The sequence below is a fragment of the Camelus ferus genome, chromosome 36, assembly GCF_009834535.1.
Source record: "Camelus ferus isolate YT-003-E chromosome 36, BCGSAC_Cfer_1.0, whole genome shotgun sequence".
NCBI classification, from domain to species: domain Eukaryota; kingdom Metazoa; phylum Chordata; class Mammalia; order Artiodactyla; family Camelidae; genus Camelus; species Camelus ferus.
The window spans coordinates 16,186,625-16,208,691 of NC_045731.1; the positions used below are offsets into that span (position 1 = coordinate 16,186,625).

At 40.1% G+C, this 22,067-nt stretch overlaps 1 long non-coding RNA gene across 2 annotated transcripts; it reads left to right on the top strand.

Annotated features, from left to right (window-relative positions):
* The first annotated feature begins 1,957 nt into the window (after positions 1-1,957).
* LOC106730613 lies at positions 1,958-20,722 on the top strand. Of its 2 annotated transcripts, none has more exons than XR_001367061.2 (3): positions 1,958-1,969; positions 17,986-17,988; positions 20,603-20,722. It is a non-coding gene; the product is annotated as an uncharacterized LOC106730613 (long non-coding RNA). The 2 variants fall into 2 exon arrangements; XR_001367062.2 differs by lacking the exon at positions 1,958-1,969 and adding an exon at positions 6,085-6,097.
* The last annotated feature ends 1,345 nt before the right edge of the window (positions 20,723-22,067 follow it).

Sequence of the window (22,067 nt, forward strand, 5' to 3'; positions counted from 1 at the left end):
AATGTACAGAATCTAGTGATGATTAATGGTATTATTATGAATCTCAGATCTCATTACTGAGTATTGCTGAATTTACTTTCAGTTCAATGTTTAAGTACAGTAAGATTAAAACTATTCAATGTGTCCTTATAACTTGTGGCAAATAATTATTACTTCCTCCTATTGCTATTTTAATATTATTAATCATAATAAATTCCTTTGAAATTCAGTGGAGCAGCAATATATTATTCCACATGCATTTCCACTATGAATTAGCTCTGGTGATTTAGCTGCCTGAGAACTATTATTAAGTTACTACGTAACACCTGCAGAATCATAATCAGACAGAGGAATTGGTTCCAGATGAAATTACTATGACCCATTCTACTGGAAATGGAAATCAGATAAATGAAAAAAGATGAGACGTCCTAAAATAAAGTATTTCAAATTAGTGTAAGATTATTAAACTTCCTCTGCAAATAGGTCCAACAGACTTCAACGAAAGAGATTAAAATTAAAAATAATCAAAATTAGAACTGAAAAATTAAAAGACTTGGGTTTGTCACATGACAAGGGTTCAGACATACAGGTTACACACATCTGCAATCTAATTAACTGCTGAAAAGGGTTTATGGGCACAAAAGGACCGCAGTCTATGGCGTATTTGTCACCCCTCCATTGTAAGGTTTCCCGCTCACAGTAACAGTAAGTAATGGGGGCAGGAAGAAACAAAGCCAGTCCTGTCCCTTTTGTCACTGACAGGATTTCCCACTTTGCGATGGGGATTGCTTGCTGCTGCCCTGCAGTTTACAGCTCTCACAGTATTTGGGGCATCTCCGTCCTAAGTCAAAATTTCCTTCCTCTCTGTCCTGTTATGAGCTGCAAAAAGAGAAAACTGCAAAAGTCAACTGTATAATTTAAAAAGGTGTTCCAGTCCAGGGCATACAAAGACTGGGGCAGCTCATAATTTTTTTTTCCATCTGAGGAGGAGCCACGTTGAAATTCCTCCCTTTTGTTCTGTCATGGCCAGGAAGCTCGTGTACAAGTGCCCCTTCCCTCACACCTCAGAATAAAAACCACATTTTCAAAGTCAGGCATAAGTGACACGGTGATGAGTGGCTGTGCCATATACTCTGCACTGCTCCTTCTTCAGATAGGCAGGCGCCCTCCGAACCAGGCTATCAAAATCAGAGTGCTTCTCGCATCTTTGCACTTGGGTCTGTGTGTCCGCAAGCACGGGGGTTCACAAGTGTCTCTCAATTTGTCCATGTGTCTGTCTGTGCAAAGACATCTCATTCATCAGTTTTATTTGTAAATTGATTTCTTGAACATGCAAATATGATTTAGATAAGATGGGGTGAGGCCCTAAGTTAGACATGAATATTTTTTGCATGATATTCGTAAATTAAAGCTTTACAAAACACATGATTATTTCCACATTATTATACTTAGTTTATAATAACCATTGCTTAGAAGAATCTGGCTTAAATCCAGTGTGTTCACTTTCCTGGCTCTTGTTACCCCAGGCAAGCTGTGTGCCCTAGCTTTCCCGTCCTTTGTACCTCGACTTACCTGCCTTTTTTAAAGTCTAACCTCTGCTTTCATATCTAGTCTATAACCTTCTTTCCAAACACACAGAAACACTGGGCATCTTGTTTCCAAGCAAGTGAGAATGGTTTTTATATTTCTCATACGTTTGTTATGATTTGAATTTGCCTATGTAGTTATGTCTTAGTCTGTTAGGGCTGCTGTAATAAATACTGGTGATTGGTGGCTTAGGAACAATAGAAATTTATCTCTCGCAGTTTCGGAAGCTGAGAAGTGCGACATAAGCCACAGCAGATTTGGCGCCTGGCGTGAGCCAGCTTCCCGGTTCACAGACCTCTGTCTCCTCGCTGTGTCCTCACGTGACAGACGTGGGGGGAGCTGTCTGGGTCCCTTTATAAGTCACTAATCCCATTCGTGAAGGCTCCCTCCTCATAACCTCATTGTCTCCCAAAGGCCCCACCTCCAGACACCATCACATTAGGAGTTCAGTTTCAGCGTGTAGATTTTAGGGGACGTTATAAAGATAATACAGAGCTAAAAAGGTGTATTAATTTATGAAAGAGTGCTTATATCAGGCCCATTTAGCGTAATTAGGAGTCTGACTTCCTTTTACTATTTCCTACCCAGAAGACTTTCAACCGTCTTTTAGGAAAGCATTGAAGTCCAAGGAAATAATCCGCTTCTAAAGTATTCATTACCCATGGAGCTAAGGTGCAATGTGTCTATGTTTGGGAAACATGGCAAAATGCGACACTGTATCAGGATTTCAAGTAGAGGCTTCAAAAGTTAAGATATTATTATTATTCTAAAAGAAACCTTTAGTTTTTAAAGAGAAGTTGAGTAGCGTACAAGCGTGAGAAGGAATATAGGAAATTTTTGCCACAATTTCTCAGTTGTGGGTACAGTTATGGTTGCATACCTTGAATGAATTCAAAGTTTAAAAAAAAAAAAACAGTTTCACTGTTGTGATTTAAAAAAAAACCCAGTCTTCTGTAATGTTTCTTTGGAAAAAAATGTATGCACATTTTTCATCACTCAGAATGATTGCTTGACATGTTTCATTTTTTATCCCAAATGTTACCCACATTTATTAGTCAATGTTCTATTTTTTTGTGTGTGCTTTTCGTTCTTGAAGTTTATGTCAAGGCTTTGAAAAAGATTGCATTGCAGATACACGGGGCTTTTTTTTCAGCGCCTAACAGACATTTAAGTTAAAAAGTCTTTGTAATCAAATGCTGCTTGTAATTCTATAGAAAGTCGTGTCATAATCCACATTACACCAGAGATTGTCTTTCTGCCACCAACCGCGTCGCACATTCGCCACAACCCTTGACTCCTCATTTTCACCAATATTGTCCGGTGCCTTTTTCTGAACCATTTTCAATCTGCTAAGATAAAAATGATACGTTTTATGATGGTGACATTTTCAAAGCAAAATTTTCTTCACTGGGAAAGTTGTTACTCGGAGACCTATAAGCATGCATCTACTCTCCTCAGGAAAATGTACGAAGTAACTTTTAGGTATTCCAGTCACTTTATGTTATGAAGGCTTTCCTTGGAGCTGAAGTTACTTGCATGTTCTATCCTCTGTTTACAAAGATACAAGGACAACTACGAAGTGATTACTCTGGGTAAGAGTCTCTTTTAGGTAACTATATTTATTTTGTAATAATCAATATGTCATAATGTCTTGCTATTGATTCTGCCCATGACCTTGGACAAAACACACACCTGCCCTAAACCTAAATTAAGGCTTTCAAATCCTTAAATCTTACATTCACAGGGTGATTTCTACATCTGCAAACCGTGCAGCCTCTTGTAGGAACTCCACAACAGCCTCCCACACTAGCTCTGTAGAGACCCTGTAATCTGTTACCGTCTTTCTTACACCCGAGCGGAAGAGCACTCATAAGTGTCCCCAACGACAGACCTACACCTTCATGAACACGTATTTTTTATTATCTCTTCATTCATTGTGAAGATCTTTTTATTTGCCTTTGGTAAATTTCTTGCCTGGTCTTCTCAAGTTGACCTGAGTGCACATGGAAGAGCACTTCTCAGTTACTAACTTACTACCCTAGAATTCTAACAAAATGTTCAGTAGATGAATATGACTATACTTTTAAAACAGAATGGAATGCAATAGCACTGAGCTTCTCTTGTCTTCCTTACCTCCCACTCATTCAGACCTGGAGGTGAACATACCCGCGTATGCTTCACAGCAAGATGTCACTTTTCATTCTCGGAGAGAATGTGTTCTCCTCTTTCCCTTCATTCATTAGGTGCTTACAGGGTGATTCTTGCCTCTTACGCATCGGGAGACCTATGTCTCCCTTTCAGTGCTTTTGAAAACATAAAATAAGTAGAAAATTCAATACGATGTTGAGAGCACTGTGAGGAGGGAGGTACAGTATCTTAAGAGTCCCTAAGAAGATGTTTTATCTAGATTTCAGCGTCAGAGAAGGCTGCCTGGAGGAGGTGGCATGGATGTGTGAGTCAAAGGGGAGAAAGGAGAGGAATCAGGAAGGTGTGACTCACTGAGTGGCGACAGCATGTTCAAAGAGGTAAGTAAGAGCATGCGTGAAACAGGATGGAGGCTGATGCGACAGGCGTGTGCAGGGGTGAAACGAAATGAGACCCAGGAGACAAGCAGTGGCCAATCTTGAAGGGCATCAGAGGCCACATTAGCATTTTAGGCTGGAGAGTGATGCGATCGTATGTTCTCTTGATGGCTGAGTATAGAATTTGGATTGACGATGGGTATTACAGAAATGAGAACAATCAATGACGAATCTATAGGAACAGCCCAGGAACGAGAGGTTGATGTACTAAATAATGGCCCCGAGCATGAAAAGGTACAGGAGACGTGCAAGAGGGGTATGCTGTTTGGTTTTTGGTGTGTGGGGTTGTGTGTGAAGGAAGAAGACAAGCAAGATAATAAGGCTGATGCTCACGCTTTTGGCTTAAAGCAACAAATGTATTTTATGGCCGTTCATTGACATACATAATAGAGGAGAAGGAGATGTGAGACAGAAGTAGTAAGTCCCTTTTGTGCTGTTTGGAAGATCACATTCCTGCAGGGAATACAACTGCCCCCCAGAGGGCAGTGGGGTGTAGAAGTCTGCAGCTCACAAGAGTGGTAGAGCGCTATAGCAAGAAAGTGCAGACCGTACATGTAAACACCTTTCCTAGCACGATTACTGCTTCTAAGGAATCTTTTAAGAGCTGCTCAAGCCTAGCTGTATATTAGTCATCAGGGAGCTCTGAAAACTATTAATATTGACCTCGTCACAGAAATTAAATCAGAATGTGGGGGCTGTGGGTTTAAGGATCCAGAGACTGGTGTGTTATAACCGCTCTCCAGGAATTCCAACATGAAGACAGGAATACAAACTACTGATCGTAGAGTTTGCCTACTGATAATCATTTTATGGTATGTGCATAATTCTCCAAATATTATTGCCTATCAAAGGAAAAGGACCGGTAAACATAAACTGTGATGAAACAATGTATGATCTAGGACTACTTACCGCAACGTGTCGTCTTAATCACTGTTGATATTAATCACCTACCTTCACAGAGCACTATGCTATTTCTTGGGTACATTCACCTTGGAACCAGAAGCCGTGAGACTTCTAGTTCCAAATGTATATTAAGAAATTAGCATACATTCCGTACCCAGCATTCCCCATGTGCTTATGAAGGACTTTATATAAATTATGTCACACAGTTTGGGTTTTTGTTTGGTTGTCCTGAGTCCCTCTGGATTAGCATCAAATAACATCCTCACTGATGAGTTGAACTAGGAAAAGGACTGTAAATTATCTGTGAGGTCCTATAACCGTGGGCCTGAAGGAGAGTTTATAGAAAAGGACACACTCCTACCGTTCTTGAACTCCATCCTAGCACAGCTACGACAGCACAACTCACTTTGCGGCGATGTAGATGGAGAGGACTCCAAGGAAGACATTTTTCCCCCTTGTTTCTATGTGGGCGTAAATCTCAGAACTTAGTGAGCTAAGTTGCACTTCGTAGATACACAAAGACTCCAGCATTACGAAGGTAGGCCTGAGGTTTTTACTCTAACAGATCTGGGGAATTCCTTAGTTCTCTTTTCCTATAAATTTTATCTGTAAAACTAACTTACTCTTTTGAAGGCAAGAACAAGTCTAAGGGAAAAAAGGAGAGGAAAGTGTATGTTTTTCCTGACATTCAGTGCATAATTTGTCTAAATTATCTGTCACAGACCTTAAGGAAGAAGCATATCCCGGAAAGCGAGACTCGGGCCCTTTGACTATCCCATCTTCCGGTCAGGAGAGAGAAGATGACACAGAAGCGAAGAGCTCAAATACACTAAATTTGTGCTAGATCTTAAAATCTCTCTACCTAGACTTGTAATGTAATCAATAGCCTTGATCGTGGTCCTATGCTATTAATATTTCTACTTTCAAGTGGAGACAGATTGGAGAATAACATGACCAGGATTCAAGAGACTTGAGTTCTTTACAGAAGTCAGCAAGTATCAGACAGTATCATAAAATAATAGTATAGTCTTCATTATTGCGCCATTGTCATAGTTATTATAAGGACCTCTAGTGTTACATATGTCTTTTGTGTTCTCCTTACTCACTAGACACTGTGCTTCAGGTTACAAATAAATTATTTCCTATGAACCACATGTGCAAACTGAGGCCAGATGTGTTCTATGCTCAATGTTTAAAATGTATGAACTCTATTATTTAGAAGGTTTGTCCTAACTTATGTTTCCTCTGGGTTCACGCCCGAATGAGTAGGATGCGAGTTCTTAACACAAAATATGTAAGAATATAACCTTATCTGAATACGTACTTAATTTTCAGTGTGTGAGATTTTGAATAAATTTGCATAAATGCATTTACATAATATATTAAAACTTTAAACAAGTTCATTTTAATTGTTTACCCTATAGAAATCTAAAGTAAACATGAAAAATGCAAATTAGGATTGAATAACAATTTATTTGAAGTCAATGTTAATGCAAAGTGAGATAAATTCAGAAGTGGACCTCTAGGGGATCCAGAAGCGCATGAAATATTATATCTGAAATGACCTTCCATGGTGTGTAGTTCATAATTTGTAGGTAAATAAAATGAAGACAAGGAATTAAATGTTTTGACAATGTCATAAATACATGAAAGACACCAAATCTCCACATTCCCAGTCAAATACCCCTTGACCACACATACATAAAAGCAGATACATCACATAACCCGACTATTCAGGGAAGACAAGAGGGAGGCGAGCCCCCCGTTATGTGAGTGCTCTACTGAAACTAAGTTTGACTGTTTTTTTTTTTTAACATTTTTTATTGATTTATAATCATTTTACAATGTTGTGTCAAATTCCAGTGTTCAGCACAATTTTTCAGTTATTCATGGACATATACACACTCATTGTCACCTTTTTTTCTCTGTGAGTTATCATAACATTTTGTGTATATTTCCCTGTGCTATACAGTGTAGTCTATTCTACAGTTTTGAAATCCCAGTCTATCCCTTCCCACCCTCCACCCCTCCTGGTAACCACAAGTCTGTATTCTCTGTCTGTGAGTCTATTTCTGTCCTGTATTTACGCTTCATTTTTGTTTGTTTGTTTGTTTTTGTTTTTGTTTTTTAGATTCCACATATGAGTGATCTCATATGGTATTTTTCTATCTCTTTCTGGCTTACTTCACTTAGAATGACATTCTCCAGGAGCATCCATGTTGCTGCAAATGGCATTATGTTGTCAGTTTTTATGGCTGAGTAGTATTCCATTATATAAATATACCACATCTTCTTTATCCAGTCACCTGCTGATGGACATTTAGGCTGTTTCCATGTTTTGGCTATTGTAAATAGTGCTGCTATGAACATTGGGGTGCAGGTGTCATCCTGAAGTAGATTTCCTTCTGGATACAAGCCCAGGAGTGGGATTCCTGGGTCATATGGTAAGTCTATTCCTAGTCTTTTGAGGAATCTCCACACTGTTTTCCATAGTGGCTGCACCAAACTGCATTCCCACCAGCAGTGTAGGAGGGTTTCCCTTTCTCCACAGCCTCTCCAGCATTTGTCATTTGTGGATTTTTGAATGACGGCCATTCTGACTGGTGTGAGGTGATACCTCATTGTAGTTTTGATTTGCATTTCTCTGATAATTAGTGATACTGAGCATTTTTTCATGTGCTTTTTGATCATTTGTATGTCTTCCTTGGAGAATTGCTTGTTTAGGTCTTCTGCCCATTTTTGAATTGGGTTGTTTATTTTTTTTCTTATTGAGTCGTATGAGCTGCTTATATATTCTGGAGATCAAGCCTTTGTCGGTTTCACTTGCAAAAATTTTCTCCCATTCCGTAGGTTTTCTTCTTGTTTTATTTCTGGTTTCCTTTGCTGTGCAGAAGCTTGTAAGTTTCATTAGGTCCCATTTGTTTATTCGTGCTTTTATTTCTTCTAGGAGGAAATTTTTGAAATGTATGTCAGATAATGTTTTGCCTATGTTTTCCTCTAGGAGGTTTATTGTATCTTGTCTTATGTTTAAGGCTTTAATCCATTTTGAGTTGATTTTTGTGTATGCTGTAAGGGAGTGTTCTAGCTTCATTGTTTTACATGCTGCTGTCCAGTTTTCCCAACACCATTTGCTGAAGAGACTGTCTTTATTCCATTGTATATTCTTGCCTCCTTTGTCAAAGATGAGTTGACCAAAAGTGTGTGGGTTCATTTCTGGGCTCTCTGTTCTGTTCCATTGGTCTATATGTCTGTTTTGGTACCAATACCATGCTGTCTTGATGACTGTAGCTCTATAGTATTGTCTGAAGTCTGGGAGAGTTATTCCTCCAGCCTCTTTCTTTCTCTTCAGTAATGCTTTGGCAATTCTAGGTCTTTGATGGTTCCATATGAATTTTATTATGATTTTTTCTAGTTCTGTGAAATATGTCCTGGGTAATTGGATAGGGATTGCATTAAATCTGTAGATTGCCTTGGGCAGTGTGACCATTTTAACAATATTGATTCTTCCAATCCAAGAGCATGGAATATCTTTCCATTTTTTAAAGTCTTCTTGAATTTCCTTCATCAATGGTTTATAGTTTTCTGTGTATAATTCTTTCACCTCCTTGGTTAGATTTATTCCCAGATATTTTATTACTTTGGGTGCTATTTTAAAGGGGATTGTTTCCTTACTTTCTTCTTCTGTTGATTCATCATTAGTGTAAAGAAATGCAACTGATTTTTGAACGTTAATTTTGTAACCTGCTACCTTGCTGAATTCTTCAATCAGCTCTAGTAGCTTTTGTGTGGACCTTTTAGGGTTTTCTATATATAGTAACATGTCATCAGCATATAATGACACTCTTACCTCTTCTTTTCCAATTTGGATCCCTTTTATTTCTTTCTCTTGCCTGACTGCTGTGGCTAGGACTTCCAAGACGATGTTGAATAGGGGTGATGATAGTGGGCATCCTTGTCTTGTCCCAGATTTTAGTGAGAAGCTTTTGAGTTTTTCACCGTTGAGTACTAGGCTGGCTGTAAAGTTTGATTGTTATAACACCTAGAAAAAGTCCTAGGAATATTTGATTTTCTAAAACAAAATATAATACTTGTCAACAATATTATATTTTATTAAGAAAAGTTAATCTGTATCTTTTTCCTCTTTCCCACTTTTAAAAGGCTTGGCAACTTCTTTGCCTCAGAATGCCCCTGTCATTTCTATCCTGACAAAAGACAGCTATTGTGTGAATGTTTCTGAGACACCTGAATAGACCGGATGACAGTGTTATCAGAAATAACCCCGTGGACACTCCTAGACCATTAACCACACGCTTGAAGTCCAGGGAAGGTACAAAGATACCTGCGCTGTTCCTCTGTTGCTGCTTTTTGCTCTTAGCTGAACATCGGGATTAAAGTTCCCCTCAGTCTTATCTTCGGTCAGTATCTCCTATTCACGCAGATACTTGGTTCCATCTTTTCATCCGACTGTCAATTTCCTTCGAGTTCAGACTGTCGTTCCAAGTTCTGGGTCAAACCCTTGGCCCATTAAATCATAACAATATACCAGTCAGCCCAGGCGTATGTCTGGGACAAAACCATATTTCCCTTGTTAACGTGGCTTATGTGACTTAATTTTAATGCACGATTTCGCTCAAAGAGAGCATTTCTACCAGGAGGGAGGATGGAAGAAAGGCGGTGGGCATGGATAGGGCACAGACGTATTGCTCATCCCCTCCTTTGTTACAGGATATTTCAGTCGATTCCAAGCTTTCTTAAATATAATCTGCTCTCTGTGAGCGTAACAGAAATGTGTGATGCTCGAAGGGTCTGTGGCACAGATAATTTTACAGAGCGAGAACGCCAGTGGTGTGCTTAAAAACAGCTGATGCCGGCAGAGCCCCCACACCCACCTCACAGACACAGGATCTGCAGGGAGTAACTCTGCCACAAAGAACAGCAGGCAGCTGAGCACTCACTCTGCTCCTCTGCCTTCCCCAGGCTCTGCTTGGCTGGAACCCTGTGCGATACCAGCCGAGTTCACAAAATTAAGGAGAATAGAAGGACGTACACACACTTTAAAAAATAAAAAGAAGACAGGATGAAAGTAAGACCTTTGATGAGGTAGAGAGATAAACGTGAATAATTTAAAACCTTCTTATTGGCTTTCCTCATTTTTCCAGATATAATATTATAAAAAAAACTAATGCTTTTCAAAAGTAACTTGCCATAGTAGCCCTCCGCTAGCATGTAACTATGATCAAACAGAACAATATTCTAGAGCTCTTCCTAGAAAACAGAAAACAAAAACAAAACAACAACAAAAGAGCTCTTAGCTTTTACATCTAAAGTTGAACTGTTTGTTTAAAAATGAGAGAAAATGTTAGAGAAAAAAATCTTAGGTTACTCAAATTTAGTATTTAGTTTATCCAGTGACGCTCATTATAATGTCACTCATTAATTCACATATGCAAACTTACCACGTGTCAAATCACATCTCCCAAAACGGAACCACAAACAATATAGAGTGGTTATGAAGAAGCACTTCCTGGGGAAATTATGTGATCCACAATCAGCAGAAATTGTTCTAAAACAATCACTATAATTTGAGATATAATTTTTACAATAATTTATATTCTTTTGTCTTTGAATTTAAGAAAAGTCATAATAGTTCCATCACAATTTCTAAAATATGATCCGTATGATTCTTTGCCAAATGTTTAACCTTTCCAGGCAGTTAGGCCCAGATGAAGCATTTCTGACGCATCTAAAGCATCAAGACTGATCTTTGTGCTCTCTCTGGACTTGCCAATTAGATGGGATTGGAAGTGAGGAATGTCAGGGAGGAAAACTCAAAGCTGTGGAAATGAGCTGATGAGATGCAGCCATCAACCAACAGAGATTTTCTTTACCAGAAATTATTCTGAAAGATTTAACACAAATTGGGACGACAAGCTCATTACTGAATATTTTTCAAGCTCTGGGGAGGGAGAACTCTCAGGAGAATATTAATGAAGCAGAGCCAATTAAAAGCCCCTGAGTGTTAAGTAAAATCAACATGTTTCCCTTATCCCTTTATTGCTTGTAAGTGATACTTTGATTCCACGGTTTACTCAAGTGGTAATAAAGTTTATGCATTTTTAAAATATGCAGCAATTTGCTAAAGTCAATTAGACCCACCTATTATCTTGTATAATGCCTAAATTAAAGTAAAAGGACTATTAGATGCATAAACAAAATCAAGTTAAAAAAAAAAGGAAGTTCCATCCAAAGTTCAGAAATGAGTGTCCACCACACTGGTTATTTGCTACTTTTTCCATCATGTCCACGGAGGGAAATCAGTTATCAAAGTGTTACCCTGAACGTCTTTCCTAGAACTTCCTAGAAACTCCATCCCCCCTTTGTCCTATGGCTGGATGACTGAGACGCTGCTCTGCACTTGATCATGTTCATGAATATTTTTATGCCCATATTCACTCAACACAGATTTAGTGAGCATCTGCTGTCATAATTCACATTACAGCACACCTGATTTGCAGCGAAAGCGGCGTGTGTGCTGGGACCACCGCGCACCAGCCTCCAAGACCTGCCTCTGTGCACCCCTGTCCACTCCATTCTCTGCGGGGCCACGTTGATACTGGAAACTGGCTGTAATGGGAGTACTTACTCTCAAAACATTGGCAACTGACAGAGACCCAGGCTTGCTTTGTTTGTCCTGGATAACTGGTGGTTAAATATTTACAAATGCATCACTGAATATCTTGTAACTGTTTGAGGAAGGTACATTAATTTGAATTTTGCAGATAAGACATCTAAGATTCTGAAATGTGAGCTGGTTCACCCCTCATCACATGACTGTCATGTGTATAATTGGACTGAAATGCAGATGTTTCAATCCAATTCAATTATTTTTTTACCCTTCACCACTAGTGCTACTTTGTATCACTAAAAAATTAATTTCCAATGTTGTTTATCTCTGTGATAAAGTCACACAGGTGCACATGTATGTATATATACATATATACACACATACATACATACAATACATATATATGCACATTCTATTTTATTAATTACTATACTTAGCCTAATTAAATGCTAATGACTCTTTTTACAATTTTTTTTTATTGAAGTACAGTTTACAATGTTGTGTCAGTTTCTGGTGCACAGCACAGTGCCCCAGCCATGCGTGAACACACATATATTCGTTTTCATATTCTTTTTCACTCTAAGCAAGTACAGGATATCAAATATAGTTCCCTGTGCTATGCAGTATAAACTTGTTTATCTATTTTATATATGCCCGTAAGTATCTGCAAATCCCAAACTCCCAGTTTAGCCCTTCCCACCCCCTTGCCCCCTGGTAACCATAAGTTTGTTTTCTATGTCTGTGAGTCTGTCTCTGCTTGCTAGTGACATTTTTAAAGGAACTCTGAGTAACAAGGACAGAAATCCAAGTTTATTGAAATCCTCATGAGATTTTGCTGCAGAAAAGGGTTCTCTATTTCCATTTAATGTAGAATCATGCTTTGAGGACTGGAGTCCTGATGCAAAGTGGACGCTGGTAAATCAACAGATGAGTGGTGTCGACATCTTGGCCACTGATTTGAAGATGTTATTTCTCAACATCGGAGCATTTGTACAGGACAGACTGTGACCAATAGATTTTAAATGTCTACCTTTAATATCCAAGGGAAAGGAAGCATTTGGAGTGAAGGATTAAGTGTTTCGTCAGCTTTCCCAGAAATGTCACGGTTGCCTCTAAGGTGAGGAGTTCTGGGTCCACTAGCGAACACCCAGCAGGGGTAACTCCTTGACTCTGACACTAATGCTATGCTCTGAAGCCTTTCTTTCTTTCTTTCTTTGCTTCATCAGTCCCTGATCCAGTCAACACCTTGTAACTTAAGAAAGATTTATCTGGCAGCTTTCAATCAATATAATGGATGATGCTAGGACACCAGTGGCTCAAACCCTGCATATTTTTACTTCAAAGCACAATATCCCAGAGAGAATACAATTACTAACACCAGAGGCCAATTTTAGTTATCAGCTATAAGAAATGCGTAAGCACCCGTCTTCCTTCCACATCCCTCAGTTCTGTTTATCATCCTTTAATTATTTTACACAGTTACACACGCAAAGTGTGACACTAACTGAAGTACTAGGCAGACAGTTCACCTCTCTGGTGAAGTAGCTACTAGTAGAACACTTCGAGAAGGAAAAGGATGGCTCCTTCTGGGTACAAGAAAACATTTTTACTATGTAATAATTGGCAGGTTTATTGCGGTAACAGGCAACTCTGTTGGCTGAGAAAGTGTATCTTTCTAATTGCCTGCTCACAGTGGTTACTTTGATATGAAATGTGGATGCGAGGAATTGGTATCATTCCACGTGTTTTCAAAATGTGCTGTTTAGATATCTTTATTGCCATTTATCATAAGTTAGCTTACTATTGTGCTCAGTGTTGTTTATCTTATTGGCCAAGGCTTGTGTCTACAAAATTAGGATTTGAAGAATTGAAGAATATGCAGATATTTCCAATTCTCTCTCCATCTGGACTTCAACTGAACGTGTAAAGTTATATCATTGGCAATTAATTTCTTCAAGGCTAGCATTTTCCTGTCTTCTTATGCATATATATACCAATATGTATGTGTGTATAGACAGGACACACGTGTGTGTGTGTGTTCCCTCTGCTATTTGAAAGCAGAAGGCACCCATGGAAAGTTCTGTTAACCTAAAGGGGTGTAAAGCAAAGAAGCAAATTTTTTCAGAGCAATGAAAGCTCTTTTTCAGACTACTCTTGGGCAGCTACAGCAGGCAGTAATGTAGGTCTTTCCTAAAATCAAAACGGCATAAAGCAAACTTTCGAAAAGTGGAAAATGCCTGTTTAGTATGTGTAAGTGTGTAATCTGTGTTTATTTATTTTTTTTTTTTTACTCAAAAGGCAACCACTCCAGGGGATTAATACCGTGAGTCACTGACACATTAGTAAGAATTAGCTTACCTCCCCCTCCACCACCACTCTTAGAAATAACTTGCAGCTTTCCGTTCTGATAGGGGAAGTGACACTTTCCAAAAAAAAAAAAAAAAGGCAAAATAAGAAAGTTGTTGGATTAACAAATGCTTCATCTACTTAAGAAAATTCAGGCTATATCTGTCTGAAGTCAATTTTAGAGGATTATCAAAAAGTGAAATGTTTCTCAGCCCTGGTAGTGAACTTTGATATAATTCTATAAAATGTCCTTGTATTTACAAATGAGGCCACTGGGGTCCAGAGTACGTACTGAACACCTACGAAAGGTGTGCCTCTCCTCCCCTTGCCCTCGTTACTTCCACTCACACCCCTTCCCACAGTCTAGAGGTCACACCCAGCTACGGTGAGCCAGGGAATGTCTTACTGTGGGCAGCTCGGTGTCCGGATACGAGCTGCAGGTCCCATTGCTAAGGGAAAGAGTGGGAGAGCTGTCAGTGGGAGATGACAACTCTCTCTCAGCAGCTGGTGCTCGTACCGCCGAAATACTGGTGGGAGCTCTTCTTATATATGAATATATCCCCCCTCCCTAAAGGAAGTACACTCAGTGTTTCAGTTAATTCACGTTTCAGCTCCGCGTCCAACCACTTGGCACACGGTCACATTTGTATGCAATGCCCCACGGCTCAAGGCACCTGTTTCTGCCTCGGTCAATACACAGTATGACAGAGGAACAGGACACGTGCAATGAAGTTCATTTTAAACGAGGGGGAAAGGGGAATGTAATCCATCCCCAAGTTAGCATAATTGAAGCCAAATATCTCGTGGAGAAATATTTTTGAGTCTTAAGACGATTCTTTTACTTCCTAGCTCCGCCATTCTTTTTTTCTTTTTTCTCTCAACCTGATGAAAACTACCTTTGTATTGAAATGACTTGTTGGGTTTTTGAGGGTGCTCATTGATTACAGCTCCCTCAATCAATGGTGTTGGACCATTTGAAAAGTAAGAGTAAACTAGGCATCAAAACATCAACTTTAGGGCTGATAAAGTAGACTGAAAAAAGTGCATTAGACCTGAGATGTAAAGAGGGCTTGTGTACTTCCCTCCTTTAAACTAAGCCCTTGGGAGAGACAGAGTGTGTGTGTGTGTGTGTGTGAGTGTGTAGTGTGTGTATGTGTGTGTGTGAGAGAGAGAGAGAGAGAGAGAGAAAGAGAGACTGGGAACAGACAAGGCAAGAGCTCGGGCACGCCAGTTATGGGCACACCAGCGAACCTTCCTCGTACTCATGAATCCAAAAATTCGTCAAGGGAAAAACCAAGGAGAGCAGTAGAATGAGAGAAAGAAAGGAAGTAGAAGTAAAAAGAATTATGGGGAGAATAAAGAAATGGTTTCCACGACTCTGTGCTTCTTGACTTCGTTACAGAAGATTGACTTCAGCATAATGTGGATAACCATGAGTACTGTTGCTAATATATCCTAATGCACACTTATGTTTCTCCTAAAAAAGTGCAGAATGCAAATAATCATGTCTGTTTAATAGTTTCCTTATTTATTTGATGGATTTTTTGAGATATCACCACATTAACATGGGTTTTATACTTGATAAAGAAGTTTAATATGCTTTTTACTTAATTTTTATTACCAAAATATTTTTTCCTCTCAATTCTGTCTAGTCTCTCTTTATTTCTCTCTCCTTGATTTTGTTCCATTATTATATAGCCTTTTGTTTACATAGATAAGATACTGCTATAAAACAAATCTGTGCAGATTTTTCAGAGTCTAATACCTCAGTAACCAAATGGTGGAGGGCACAGCTCAGTGGTGGAGTGTGTGCTTCATGCACAGGGTCCTGGGTTCAATCCCCAGTACATCTATTAAAAAACAAACAAATTCATTAATAAACCTAATTACCCTCCCCCAAAAATAAATTTTAAAAAAATAGGGTCTATGAGCTTTAAGCAATGCTGATGGAGTCGTATACACATCAGCAGGACTGGAGTGAAAAGGTTCCTTTCTGATATTAGAAGTGATATGACTGTCATTAAGAAAAGTATGAGAAAATATAATAGAAATTTATTTTTAAATAGTACTTTATAACTTACCAAGCATTCTCAGTGTTTTCTCACTTACATATCATAGCACCTCTTAGGCAGCTCGGCTGCATCAGGCTGCTGAGGACAGGGAGGGCCCATGACTTTACCCAGGGAGGAGAAAAATCCAGGCTCCTAAGTCTGGCCATCTGACTCCAGTCCCTTGCTTTCTCAACTCCAGCACGCCGAAGTCACTCGTGAAAAAGCACTCCATATGTCACACCACATGCAAGAAGCCTGTCCAACTGTTTTGAAGAAAATCTCCCGGAGAAATCAATGACCAAGAGAGAACCGCGGAGAGCAGATGGCGCCGTCAGCGCACGTCTGGTGCGGCATCTGCGCCTGCTTCTGCGCTTCTGGACTGGGCTGTGCTTACATCAAAGAAGCCGTGTGTGCAAAAGGGAAGAAATAATAATAAAATAGGAACAAAACTTTCAGCACAGACACACTTACTAATTACGGGACTGTGGATGGATAGTAACCATACCGTGGAGTGTGTGTTTGTGTGTGCGTGTGTGTGTGCATGTGTGTGCACATGTGCTTCAGCACCAGGAGAGACTTACCGAACACTCCGTGAATGCTGTAAAGCTTGGAAACCCAGAGGCCAAAGGAGCCCCAAGAGACTCACCTAAAAATCACAGTCATGGAGCCGCAGTGGCAACACTCAGCCTAATTACAGATGGCGCCCAGGGCAGAGTTACATTAAGACAAGTTTTATGGGTTCACCGTGGATTGGCTGTTAGAAACTTCAGCCATTATCACACAGGGCCTGAAGTCAAAACCGAGCTGATCTCCAGCCTCTCTGCAGAGAGAGAATAAAAGGACAAAACAAAGCCAAACAAAACAACAACAGCAAAAAACCCACAGGCGGCCTCTGCCTTCAGCTGGGTTTCATATTTTAAAATATGCTATAAGTCAAATAAAAAAAAATAAAAGCAACTCTAATTGCAATTGCCGTATCGTTAGAGCTCTACGGCAAAGCACGTTCATGAGTTTTTTCCTGTCCTTTATGAACGAGCAAGCTCAAAAGACAGGCTACATGAGGTCCCTTTGACCCTCATTTTGAAGCCGTGTGTCTTGTCACATCACTGAGGCTCGAGCTTGTGGCGGGACTCGGTCCCATCCGACGCCAGGTCCACGAGGGGCTTACCCAGAGGGCGTGCCGGGCAAATCTCCCCTTCATTGCTAGGTCAGAAGGGGTTGTTTAGCCCCCCACACCCCCCAGTCTGTGCCCAGCTGGACTACGGGTGCAGTCGAAGGGTCTAAGACCTCACGTGACACGTGAACTTGAAGTCAAGACTGGAGCATGTCTGCTCTTCTCGCTCTTCCTGAAGTCTAGACGAGGGCGTTTGGACCTTCTCACCTTGATGCAAAATGGAAATGTTACGGAAATGACAGGCCAGCCAAGAAACAAGCACCACTCAGAGAGTTGGAGTACTCAGACTTATTACGCCGGCGGGCTCAGAGGGGCTTCTGCTCCGAAGCTCTGAGCACCTCCAAGACGTGCGCATGAGGTTTTATAGGGTTAATTACAAGTGTGGGGCTATTAGCCAATAAGGTTCAAACAACAAAAAGCAAGGAATCAGTACACTGAAGCTTCATCAATTCGGAACAGATCACGTTACTGACACTTGTTGAGCTTGGATTTACGAGTTAGCTTGTTAGCCCAGTAAACTGACACTAAACTTCAGATTTACGAGTTAGCCCAGCAGAACTTATATCAGTAAACCGACACTTATCACACTTAGATTTGTGACTTAGCTCATTAGCCCATCTGGGCTTTTCCTTCACAAAATCTCAAAAGAAAAACCAAAGTCGGAATAAACCTAAGAACGAGAGCAGACCAGACCTAAATTTCCCAATTTGTAAGTCTTCCGCCTGAACCCAACTCGAGTGCGTTGAAAAACATTTTCTGTAAATGTCCAGACAGCAAATGCAAGCCCAGGTGTGTGGGCCGCGAGAGCACTGCTGGAGCCACTCGGCTTCGCCGGCGGCACGAAAGCAGATGCAGACAACTCAAACCCAATGCGCGCGGCCGGGTTTGCTGTGGAGCAGGCTGGACGTGGCCTGTGGGCCTTCCTTTATTGGCCTTCTAGGTCTTTAATAAGCGATCTGCCCCTCCGAGCATGAGAGGACTCCAGGCTGCCCCTCTGTGAAGGAAGCGCAAGGAAGGCAAGGGAGAGATGTTTAATAATAAGAGGAAAACACAAAGAAAAAATCATAAAAAACAAAAGAACGTCTCTCTTCTTCCTTTCATTGATATCTCTGACCCTTAACTCGATGGCCTCATCTGTTTTTACTTCCTTGAAGCATCCAGAGAGTGAGCTTGTAGACGAAGCTGGACTTGCAGGCTTGAGGTTTTGTTTAAAATGTGTAGTCATTCGTATCCTAAGGGCTTTCCTCTAAACCTGTAACTGGGTCATCTGCCTACTGTTTGCAGTGGGATCCTCACAAAAGCCACATTCAACTCCCTTTAAAAGTAAGATGAAACCACATTACACACAATTTTCTACAGTTTGTGTAAAAATAGACTAACATAGAATCAGTCCCAGAAAATATATTTGATATGATTTTCTGTTAAAGATGACCACACCACATTCTTGCTTTTTCATGGAGCTTGCTTACTTCTCTTCTCGTGGTGTTAAGTCAAAGGATGAGGGGAAATCATCGGGAATCAAGCAGCAACCTTGATGAGCATTTTTATTCCTCGACCTGATTAAAGGTCGCTGAGTGACCTTGCAGAGAGTGAGCAACGGCCAGCGTCTCAGGCCCTCGCTCGCTCTTCCTGCTCGTCCACAGAGAAGGCGGGCTGGCATTCTTGGCGGCCCAGCAGCCTCATTCTGGGTGTTGAAGTTTTCTAAGCCGTAACTGCCCTTCAGACTCATGAACCTGTACTTGCCCTCAACGCTCGTCTTTTTGAACTTTCACCGCTGACTGTTCTGCATCAGCCAAACCCCTCCGAGCCCCTCCGTCAGCGGTGGTCAGACCCACAGGCACGCTGCAGAGTTCGGCTTGAAAACACACAGTTAAACGCCTTCACAGCTCAGCCTCTCGCCCTGCCCAGTGTTTAAACATGTTCATAACATCTTGGAATGGCTCTTGCTGCTACTTGGTAAATTATACATTATACCACGTTCAATGTTTTAGATGAGAGAGCTGACAGTCAAAATAGAGAATTCCAATTAACACTGAATTTTTATTTTATCAATATTTAAAAGGGTTTTAAGCATCAGCTATGAGGTGAGATTCTAAAGTGTGACTTTTGTCACAAGCCCAGTTTTCCACATCCACATGGCTCCTGTCCTTCCATTCAATGCAACAAATGTTTATTGTGTGACGATTGTATGTCTGACGTAAGGCCATATGAAGACTTGGAAAGGCACATTCTCTACCTTTCAGAGGCACAAAATTCAGAAAGACAATTAGGGAATTCGTTTTACAAAAAAAGTCAGCTTATTTGAATCTCTTTAGTGTGACTGATTTTCAAGGACGAGATCTTCAGAGTAATCAGTCATATGAGGAGATAAATCTTATTACTCAGGTTAGTGGAGAGTTACCAGCTTTTACCTGCTTCGCTTCACTGTCTCCTGCCCCGACTGCTGAGAACCTTACAGAGAGACATCAGCGCTTTGAAACAGAAAGTTCTAGAGACAGAGACCAGAACGATAGACTGAATTTGTAACTGAGAAAGCGTAAGCAACAAGGCAAGAAGCTAAATTATATACGTTCATTTCCCACCTTGCTAACCGTTTATTAATTAGGATTCCACTGGGTGCAAATGGCAGAAACCAAAGTAAATTTCTGAAGGAGAACAGATTAAACTTTTGACTCTCAAAATACTGTTTAAAAATCAAATGATGGGAAAGAGGGTACCTTTGAGAACCAAGCTTTATCATCAAGTCTTTTCCATTTCAACTTTTGTCTCTGCTGGTCGCTGGCTTATATCCATTATCTCTCATGCCTGACTTGTGGTCAGAAGAGCAAAGTTTACATCATGAAACTTTGATATTGGAGAGGCCGCTACAGATTTCTTAATCATCTCAAGTTCTAAAATCCCAAGGGAAAAAAATGATTGATTTGAGACAGATTCACATTCAACGCAAACTATGTACATAAATACAGTAGCGTATCAGGTGGTCGTGTAAGAACAAAGGGCTGGCTCCCAGGCATTAAGACTTCTTTACAACTCAACTACAAGCAGAGGAAAGTACTACAAATGGGATAAGTATTAAAAAACATAAATGAAGCTATCATGAGTAAAATAACCATAAAGAGTTGTCAATTTGCAATTTGAATGCAGAAATAAATTAAACAGATTTAATATACTATGTCTCCATTCATCGTCTTGACACGTTTCCATATACTTTCGCTTTGGTCCTAGTGAAACTAGGAGTAAGTTTCATACATACAATGAGCTTTTCTGAAGTAGGTTTTTGGGAATTTTAAGATAAGCAACAGTGTGTGGAATAGTAAGTTCTCTTTTACTTCATCTATTTACTCTTCAATAATAGAGCAACATGGATGTTCGTGGGGAAAGTCATTCTAAGTGAAGTAAGCCAGAAGGAGAAAGAAAAATACCACATGATATCATTCATATGTGGAACCTAAAAGAAAAAAAAAGACAAATGAACTTATATGTAAAACAGAAACAGGCTCACAGACATAGAACACAGACTTGTGGTTGCCAAGGGGGAGTGGGGTGAGAAGGGACTGACTGGGAGTTCAAGATTTGCAGATACTGACTGGTATGTATAAAATATATAAACAAGGTTAGCTGTACAGCACAGGGAAGTATATTCAATATCTTGTAGTAGCCTATGGTGAAAAAGAATACAAAAATGAATATTTGTATGTTCATGTATGACTGAAGCACTGTGCTGGGCGCCAGAAGTAGACACAACACTGTAAACTGACTGTACCTCAATAAAAAAAAAAAAGGAGTGAACCAGCGAATGCATGTCATGTATACGATGTACTGGATCTAGCATAGAGTGAATGAGTGCTATTGTTGATTGGAAATGGCATAGCCTTGTTTAAAGAGTTTTTTTTTTTTTTGTAAGACTATTTATCATAGTTTTACCTAGATTTGGAAAATGAGTGTTTTTAAGATCACGGTTAATCCTTCATAAAAGTGCTATTAAATACATCCGCATTTATACATCCGTCACCGAGTCCTGTACATAGTCGTTGAATGGAGAACCTTATGACCCCCAAAGAGGAAACAAAGTCGGTTCCTCGGTTTATGAAAAGGGAAACTTAGAACAAATTCACTCAGAGTAACAGTTCCTAAATGAAGTCTCAGGCTCCCCTCTCGTGTGTAAGGATAGAGATTGGAGAGAGCAGCCTTTTAGCAGCTCGGCCTCATGAAGAGTTTATTATTTTAAAAGACAGTTTGAAGGTCAATATGACAACCACATTGAATACTATTAGAAAAAAGTCTTACTCTCTATAGGATGCTTTCATTATAAGTATTTGTGAAAGGATTTCTCCCCAAATATATTGAGAATACAGTCAGTTTTAACAGAAGATGCCATATGTGTTCCTAAAAATCACTGTGCTGTGTAAAATTGCACAGTGAAAAACCACAGAGCCTGTGGGAAGATGGACTTGGGTCACAAGACTTAAGAACTTCATTAGTAACACATTTAAGAAAATATAGGAACCTTATAAAACCAGCAGCGTACTTTCACACATGGTAACTGATTAAGAAATAAATGAGTATTGCCAAAAAAGGGTACTCTAGCTTGAAAATGGCCTGGCGTGTGTGGCTGAGCGTCTCAGAAACTGTGTTCTGTTGCTTGCATAACTAGTCGCCACAAACCCGGCAGCTTGAAACAGCGCGCATGTTTTATCTTGTGGTCCCGTACGCTGGAAGGCCCGGCACGGCTCAGCTGGATCCTCTATTCAGGGTCTCACAGGCTGAAATCAAGGTGGCCACTGAGGCTGTGATCTACAAAGGCCCCGGTCCTCTTCCAC